The following is a 9,827-nucleotide window of genomic DNA, read 5'->3' on the forward strand; positions in this document are numbered from 1 at the left end:
GGCAACAGCGCCAAAATTTGATGGGCGTCGAATCCATCAAAAATAATTCTTACTAAATACTCTAAATAGTAGTAAGAGAGGTAGTAGGGTCGAGTCCACAGGAATTAGTACTTTAATCAACTTTCGCATTTGACTTATGAACAGAATGTCGTGTCAAGGGTCGTGGCTAGAGTCGTGCCCATGACTCAAAACGTACCAGCTGCAAAATAAGCAAATAAATAAGTAAAACGAGGATTTTGAAATTGATTAGAAACTAAATAATTAAACTGCTAAGATAAATAATTAAATAAATCATAAATTAAATTGGAATTTGCAATCAAATGCAATAAGCCTTAGCCTTAGACTCAGTAAATCCTGTGTTGAGAATCGATTCTCAAAAATCGATCTTCTCCTTCAAACGATAAGCTGGTTATAGTGATTAAGAACGTCCAAACCACGAATTCTTCCTCTCGTAGCTGGTCCTGGTATGTCCTGCAAACCAACCATTACCGATAGTCTAACCGAGATACACGTGTTCCCGATTTAAGATTTCAGTAGCCTTGCATTCTGAAGAACCCAACTCGAATTAGGGGTGTGCACAATTCGGTTAAAACCAAAAAAATTCGGTTAATCGACCCAATTTGGTTAATCGGTCGGTCAACCGAATTTTTTCGGTCGGGGGCCGGTTAATAATTTTTTGAATTTTCGGTTAACGGTTAATTCGGTTCGAAACATGTCGGTTAACCGAATTTTTTCGGTTAACCAAAAAAATAAATAAAACCCAAACCCAATCCAACATAAAACCCAATCTAATATATTTAAACTTAAGTGGCCAACCCATCCCAACCCATTTACCCAACCTAATTATCCAACCCAATACAAATAATTTAATAAATAAAAATAAAAATCTAAAAGTAAAACTATGGTAAAACTAAAACTTCCCTGCTCACTCACTAATCACACACACACACACGCGACAGAAAAACAAAAAAACCCTAACTTTTCAAGTTTCAAACCCCTAATTGAAATTTTCAAATCTCTCAAAACCTTTAAAACCTTCAAAATCTCCCAAAACCTTCAAAAGTATCATAGTTGGAGGCTGAGGCTACGGCTGCCCACTGGTGTTGTCGTCGAAGCACAGAAGCAGGCAAGCAGCTCTGTTACCTGCAGGTAAGAAAACTCTTTGTTTTCTTGATTTTTGAGGTATTTTATGATCTTATTTAATATTTTTATAATGATATTTAATCATATATGTATTTAAAATTTAAAATCAGGTTTCAATATACAGTTTATTCAGTATAATCCCATTGATTCATTTACAGTCCTACAAGAAAATGCAATGCAAGTTACATAAACATAAATTTGAGCTAAAAAATAAAAAGGGCCATCATCTTCAACAATCCGCAAATTAAATTGATCTTAACATTAGAAATAACCTTCATTTGGTAAAAGATTTGAACTTTATTAAGAATAAAAATAGAAACTTTATTTTTCACTTGCATTTCAAGCTAATCGACAAAGTGAAAGACAAAAAATGGAGATACCCACCATTATAGTCATGATCTTAGAGAAGTGAATTAAAAGAAAACCCCAAAACTAGGCAGATACAAGCAAAACCAAAATACCCATTTTTCAACTCAAAGTTTCTCTCATGAAAAAATCTACAAGAGAAAGTGTGACAGCCCTAATTTGACCCTAGTCGGAATGTGGTTTCAGGACCACAAAACCGAGTCATAAAAATTTATTTTTTTATTTAATTGCATATATTTTATATGCTTAATGACTGAATTAATATGTTTGAAAATTTGGTATTTTAATTTTGTCTTTTGGACGTAAAATTAGCTAAAAAGGACTTGTTTGAGAACTTTAAAAATGTGGTAGGTAAATGTCCAAGAGATTAATTTGTTGAATTACTAAAAGGGTGGATTTGCATGTCTATTTTTCCTTTTTAAATTATGGGTACGATAATGGGGTTGGCATACAATAATTATATGCTTTTTATAATAATAGATTATATAATTGAAATATGTTATAATATAAAATAAGTTATAATATATTAAGTGGGGGTGATAAAAACAAGGAAATGGAATGTTTCTCTTCCATCCTCATTGCCGAAAACATAAGGGAAAGAAGAAGGAAAATGTCAAGGGCATTCGGCCATCTTAAGGGTTAATTAAGGTAGGATTTTATGTTATTTTTATTAAATTTTATGAAAATTGAGTTAGTAATCAAGCTCTTATTATAACCCATATGTGAATTTTTTTTTGAATTGGTGACAAAATGTGCATTCGGTTATAATGGATAAATGCTAAGAAGATAGTGTTTTTATGTTTTGGATAGAAATATTAGAAAGGTGAAAATGAGCTAGCTAAATAGATGTTGGTGAACTTAAATGATGGTATGCACAAATGTGGAGCTTTTGATAGTTTTTAGAAGTATTCGGTCAAGGTGGTTATGTGTTGAAACTTTCTGTTAAATGACAAAGTGATGTGCAATTGTTATTTTGGTAGTAATAATGCTGAAAGTGAAAAGATTGTTAAGGAATTATGGTTTAAATGTTTAGTGAAGATGATATTCGGCTTGTTAGTATGTGAATAAATTATTTAAAGTATAAACTTTATATGTATGCTAAAAATTTATATGCATTCAGCCTTGAGACATTAGATAAACTTTAGTTGAAGATTCAATGTCTTGAACAACGATGGTTATAAGATGAAATGGAAATTATTAAATTTATATATATATGTGAGTAATTAGCAAGGAGTGGTTACCGTATGTACATATATATAAATATAGGTGTTTTATTGAAATATTGATTGGGTTATGGATAGTAATATGGTATTAGGTGAACAATGGCAGAATAGCTTAAAAGCCTAAGGTGAAAATAATCAAATTTTAGCCGTGTGATTCTCGTGATATGAAATCATTAATATTATGGGATATAACTAACTAGCAATGTAATTAAATTAGTTAATTTATTTATTTTAGCTCAAGAACCCAAATGAGGGGAATCAAGCAAGGGCAAAGCAAAGAATATCGAGTAGCCGATTGCAACCGTTTCATCTAAAACGATGTAAGTCTATAAGCAATTAAACTTGGTTATTTTATACATAATTGGTGTATGCATATCGTGAAAGAATTACTCTCGTTTATGTATTCTTTTGATTGAAAGGCATGTGACCGATTATACTTAGTTAATTGAATAAATCACTTGTTTAAACGAAATGATTTTGGCACTATGTGTGCGAATTTGAATGGCACTATGTGTGCGAATTTGTATGGCACTATGTGTGCGGATTTGTATGGCACTATGTGTGCGGGTTAACATGGTACTATGGATATGAATTTCCTTGCTTGAGCACTATGTACGGGAAAATGGTTGTTGTATGTAGATAGCATGCATGCTAATAATGTTTTTATTTTCTACTTAATACCTTATTGATTATGAGTTAACATGAATATTTAGTTGAACATATACCTTGAATTATGTTCAAAAATTTTAATTGATTAGTTGTACTCTTCTTTTTGCTTTTGAATATTCGAAATATTGAAGGTGAAAGGCTAGAAAATTTCAAGTTGAAATGTTATCCAAATGCTGGAAATTTAGCATGCATATTCTTTTATTTAAATGCTTTGAACGAATGTTGGAAGTTAACTTGCATGCTATCTGGTTACTGCATGAAGGAGTTAAAACTGAACTTAAGATAGTTTATTACTAATTAATTTGCTGTTGTGATGCTGTAAATTATTGGCTGTCCAAATTAGGACAAATTTATGGTACTTAGTTAATTAATATGCTGCTGTAATACTTAAATTATTGGCTGTCCAAATTAGGACAAAATCATGGTGTTATGTGCTAGCATGATATGTATGACTTTTGAACCGAAATGTAAATGACGGTGTTCATATGGAGCTTATATCTGAATGTAGCAAATGACTACTAATGTGATATGTTGAATGAGATGTGTTAATATATGATTAAATATGCATGATATTTGATGTATATCCAGACTTAAGGTCCGCAGGCTTCGTGCTGGAATTGTATCCGGACTTAAGGTCCGCAGGCTTCATGCTGGAATTGTATCCGGGCTTAAAGACCCGTAGGCTTCGTGCTGGAATTGTATCCGGACTTAAGATCCGCAGACTTCGTGCTAGTACTATATCCGGACTTATGGTCCGCAGGCTTCGTATTGGTACTATATCTGGGCTTAAAGTCCCGTAGGCTTTGTGTTGGTGATTGAATTCGGGGTTTAAACCTAGCAGGCTTAACGCCGATGATTCGAATAAGATTATGAATTTGAATGTTCGAGGTAAACTACTACTGATTATGTATGTTACATTATGAGGGCCAGGTACGTATTATGTACTCGTATGCGATTTTGATTTGGATTGAATTATAAGTGTATAAAGTGATGCATATGTGAATAAGTGTTACAACTATAAATGTGATCGTGATACATTCGGTAAATCTGTGAAGTTATGTGGAAGTATATGATTGTTATATGTGATTATGATCATGGAAAATTAAATGTGGATATGATATTGTATTTTGTTCGTTTTGATTGAATTAAAGTTGATAGTGAAGCATTTTAAATGCCTATGTTATATAAGTTCAATCTTGAATGACATGATATACATGTTTAAATAATATGAAAGCAAAGAATGTGTGAAAGAGTAGATTGTAATAAATCTGCTTGGGACAGCAGTAGTAATATGATTTTTGGAAAATTTCCATAAATAGTGGGAGTTGAGTTAGAGGCTAAATAAATTATGTAATGAAAGCTTAATGAGTCTAGTTTCTTATAAAAGAACTGTGTAAGCAAAATAATTTCCGATAATGAGATATTTGAAGTGGCGTGGGACAGAGTCAAAATGACTTCGAGGTCCCCTGTTCTGTATTTAGAAAATAATTGTAAATTTTACAATGATGGTTATAAAATAAAATTTATATGCTTAGAGTCCTTAATGAGTCTAGTTTCAAATGAAATAAACGAGAACATGTTTTGAATTCTGTACAATGAGAAATCTGATTCAAAGTGAAGAATGGTCAGAATAGTAAAACGGTGAAACAGGAGAAACTTTAAGAAAAATCTGGTATTGATTGGTCAATCCAAAAATTCTGAAAATTTTATGGATAGAATATATATGAGTCTATTTTCAGGGAAAATTAATGGCAATTGATTTTAAGTTTCGTAGCTCCAGTTATAAATAATTTAGTGACTGTTGCTCAGGAAGATAGCTTGTCATGAAATTGAGTATATATTGTAAACATTGATTAAACATGTAAATGAGCTGCTAATTGTTTTCTTAAGAACTTACTAAGCGTAAAGCTTACCCCCCTTCTTTCCCATGTTCTCTAGGATTGCTAGGTTTGCTCGAGTTGGAGTTCGCCGAAGATATTATCATACTGTCGAGCCTCGAACCCTGTTCTGGTGAGGGATACGGGCGAGGGGTGTTACAAAAAGAACACCAAAAATCCTTTATTTAAAGAAGAAACCAGACATGAAAGAGCAATTAAAATTGTAAAAGAAACACCCAACAAAAACAAAAGTACAATGTAAAAGCAAGACATAATAAGAACTGGAACAGTAACTAGAAAACAAAAGTATGATATAGACATAAAAAGCATGCCTTGCCTTGCCTTGCCTCTGCCTTTGCTCCTATGCGGCTTTGCCCATTTTCCTTGACTAAACCCCCACCTTTTAACTTTTAAGGACATAGCTCAATTATATCTGCACAAAAAACAAGCTAGTTGGGCCATAACATATTAACTCGCAGTCGGCTCATGTTTTTGATTTTCTCAAATTTAGTATTTTAATTTAAAAAAATCAAATTAAGCATCATATATAATTGCATCAAATCAAATTTTTAAATATCTAAAAATTATTTTTTATATAATATTTTAGATTATTTTTTATTAAATCTGAAATAAAATATTTAATTTGTACATTTTTATTTTAATTATAGAAGTACATTTTTATAATTTCCTTACTAATTTGTAAGTCGATTAATGGTGACACTAACTCAATTAGGAGTTTAATAAATAGTATTAGACATACAACTGATGAATATAGTGAATTGTGTATATTAAAATAATAATGTATAAAGTATATTAAAATTAAGTTTTGATTGGATGATAAATTTAAAAGTTTATTAATCCAATTTACTTACGTTCAAGTTCCATCATATGCATATTTTTATTGATTTTTATTAAAATAAAAAGATTAAAATACCTTCTAGTATAAAAAACAAACAGCAGCTTTTGATAAGTTATATATTTAAAAGAAAAAAAATAATGGTTATACATATATATATATGTATAAAGTAATAGGTAAAAGAATTAAGAGAGAGTTTGTACTTTTGTTCTTTTTACTTAAAATTGAATAAGTTAATATTTATAGTATAAGACCGAAATAGTACTTTAGGTTAATCTTTGTACTTTTCTTTTGGTCAAATGAAAGATTTGATTTCATAATAAAGGAAAGCAGTATAAAAATATGTTTAATATTATTAATATATTTTAATTTATTATATAATTTTTTTCTTGCAGAATGTCCACCGAACCAACATCTATTGAGGGTAGTGTTACACCTCCTACTTCGATAGATTCTGAAAATTCGGGAATTGGAGCTCCAAGCCAAGCAAATGTGACTACTGGGAAAAGAAAAGCCACTCCTCAAAGGTCAGAAGTTTGGTCTCACTTCACTAAGATTATTAATAGTGAGGGTGCAAGTAAGGCTAAATGTAATTATTGTCAAAAGGAATTTTGTTGTGATGTGAAAAGAAATAGTACAGGGTCATTGAAATATCATATTGGTGCATGTAAGAAAAATCCTAGCAATGTTGTTGACACTAGTCAAGGACAACTAGTTTTACCTAGAAAGGGAGTTGAAGGGGGGGGAAGGGCATCTTTCAACTTGGAGATTTGATCAAGAAGCATGTAGGAAAGGATTAGCACAAATGATTGTGATTGATGAATTACCTTTCAAGTTTGTTGAAAGTGAAGGCTTTAAGAAATTTATGTTTGTGGCATGTCCTAGGTTTCATATTCCTTCACAAACTACTATGACTAGGCATGTTTATCAACTGTATTTAGATGAAAGGGTCAAGATAAAACAACTTTTGAAAAGTTCTTGTTCTAGAGTTTGCTTAACTACTGACACATGGACTTCTTTGCAAAGAGTTAATTATTTGTGTATCACTGCTCATTTTATTGATAACGATTGGAAATTGAATAAAAAGATTTTAAACTTTTGTCCAATTTCTAGTCATAAGGGTGAGTCCATTGGGATGGTGATTGAGAAATGCTTGTTGAATTGGGGGATTGATAAGTTGTTTACTATTACTGTTGATAATGCAAGTTCAAATGATGTTGTTATTGGTTATTTGAGAAAGAAATTTAACCCTCGAGAGGGTTTAGTTCAAAATGGTAAATATCTTCATATGAGATGTATGGCACACATTGTGAATTTGATTGTTGTTGAAGGCTTAAAAGAAATGAATAAATCTGTTGAACGTGTTAAGGGGGCTATTAGATATGTAAGACAATCTCCAGCTAGATTACAAAAGTTTAAGGAGTGTGTTGTGGTGGAAAAGATAGAGTGCAAGAAGATGTTGTGTCTTGATGTTTGTACTAGGTGGAACTCGACCTACTTAATGTTAGACACTGCTCAGAACTTTGAGAAAGCTTTTGAGAGATTTGAGGAGCAAGATACAAACTTTAGGGCTGAACTTGAAAAGGGAGAGGGTTGGCCTAGTGTGGATGATTGGCTAATGTTAGAGACTTGAGGGATTTCTTGGAACACTTTTATGAAGTCACTTTGCGTATATCTGGCACTTCATATGTCACATCCAATAATTTTTTGATGAGCTTTCTGAAATAGATATTCTTTTACGAGATGCTCAGTTAAATAGTAATGTTGATTTCAATGTTATGGCCATCAAGATGAAAAAAAAATATGATAAGTATTGGGGTGATATTGATAAGATGAATTTGCTTATGTTTGTTGCTTGTGTTTTAGATCCTAGACAAAAACTAAAGTATCTTGAATTTGCACTTAGTGAAATGTCTAGTTCTGAAAAAGCTTCTGAAATGATGCAAAAGTTGAAGGAATCTTTGTATGAATTGTTTGATGAGTACAAGCCTTCACTTCATAGTACTTGTAGCCAATCGAGTGTGCCAACACATGTTTCTCTCGGCGAACCACAACAAAAAATGAAAAGGCGAATGCAAGCTTTGAATAAAAAGCGTAAGTTGGAAATTTGTGGTGAGGATAAAACATCTAAGTTGGATAAATATCTAGCTGGGGCTAATGAGGAATTTGTTGAAGATTTTGATATTTTATTGTGGTGGAAAGTGAATAGCCCTAGATTTCCCACTCTTTCAAAAATGGCCAGAGATGTGTTAGCTATACCGGTTTTTACGGTTGCTTCAGAGTCTGCATTTAGCACCGGGGGACGTGTGCTTGATCAATATAGGAGTTCTTTAACTCTTAAAATTGTACAAGCTCTTGTGTGTACTCAAGATTGGATTCGACAATCATCATCACAAGAAGACATCAAAGAGATTGAAGAACAAATCCAAGAGCTTGACAAGATTGAAAATGGTATATTTATTGTTTTATTTTAATAGTTTCAATTTTTTTATCATATCACTCCTATCACTCCTACTTATTTATTTGATTCAATGTTTAGACTTTTCTTGGAATGCATTAGAGCCTACCCTAAATTCATGAGCTTTCGTGAGTTGAAGGGTATGCTTACTATCTTATTCTTGTTAACTTATAATCTATTTGTTTGTTTATATTATTTGATTTTTTTAAATGCATATATTTCTATTATATGCTAAATTGTTGCACATGTTTTTTTTTATGTGTAGGTTTAATGCAAATGGAGATCTTTTGGAGAGAAGAAATGGATACAAATGGAAAATATTAAAGACTTACATTTCAATTATGTGTTAATTTCAAGACTTATGTAATGTTTTTAATTATTTAGTGATTCAAAGACTTATGTAATGTTTTTAATTATGTAGTAATTCAAAGACTTATGTAATATTTTTAATTATGTAGTGTAGTGATTCAATTCGGTCAATTCGGTTAATTCGGTCAATTCGGTTAATTCGATTAATTCGGGTAATTCGGTTAATTTTTAACCAAAAATAAAAAATATATAATTTTCGGTTAATTCGGTTAACCGACCTAATTAACCGAAAAATTTTGGTTCGGTTAATGTTTTTTAAAAAAATTTCGGTTCGGTTAACGGTTAAAATTTTTGAAAGGTCGGTTAATTCGGTTAATAATATTTGGGGTCGGTTAACCGGTCAGTTAACCGAATAAACACCCCTAACTCGAATTAACGGCCTCAACCGCGTGGGTCGTTTAAACCTGATCACCTCCTCCTCGATTTATTCTCGGTGATTCAAATACAACACGGCCGATTCGTTTCTCCAACAGTCAGAAAACACGACTCCAACCCAACGAGCTCTTTTTGACTTGAAATCAAATTATCCTTAAAGGATGAGTTGTCAATCCCGATACTCAGGAAAAAGGTGAATACCGATTGGAAGGATTTTAAGCACGAGTACGAATCTCACGATCATCGACCGGAAAGAACACCGGCCTAAAGCTAAGATAAAATTTAGCTAAGCATGAAATTATTCATGCTTTGTGAGTTTGGAAAGAAGATTGATGATTATGGTGAAGAAATAAATGGAGAGGACTTGGAGAACAATTGGCCCAATTATGGAAAAGAAACAAAAATTGGAGACAAAGCTACAAAATGTAACATTAAATTGAAGAGAAAAAAAAATGATATTCCAAATCCAAATTGTAAAAGGAAATACAAGA

At 31.8% G+C, this 9,827-nt stretch overlaps 1 long non-coding RNA gene across 1 annotated transcript; it reads left to right on the forward strand.

Moving 5' to 3' along the window:
- The first annotated feature begins 1,110 nt into the window (after nt 1–1,110).
- LOC121211083 (uncharacterized) lies at nt 1,111–6,755 on the forward strand. The gene is made up of 2 exons (XR_005906459.1): nt 1,111–1,149; nt 6,530–6,755. It is a non-coding gene; the product is annotated as an uncharacterized lncRNA (long non-coding RNA).
- The last annotated feature ends 3,072 nt before the right edge of the window (nt 6,756–9,827 follow it).

The sequence above is a fragment of the Gossypium hirsutum genome, chromosome A12 (genome assembly GCF_007990345.1).
Source record: "Gossypium hirsutum isolate 1008001.06 chromosome A12, Gossypium_hirsutum_v2.1, whole genome shotgun sequence".
NCBI lineage: Eukaryota > Viridiplantae > Streptophyta > Magnoliopsida > Malvales > Malvaceae > Gossypium > Gossypium hirsutum.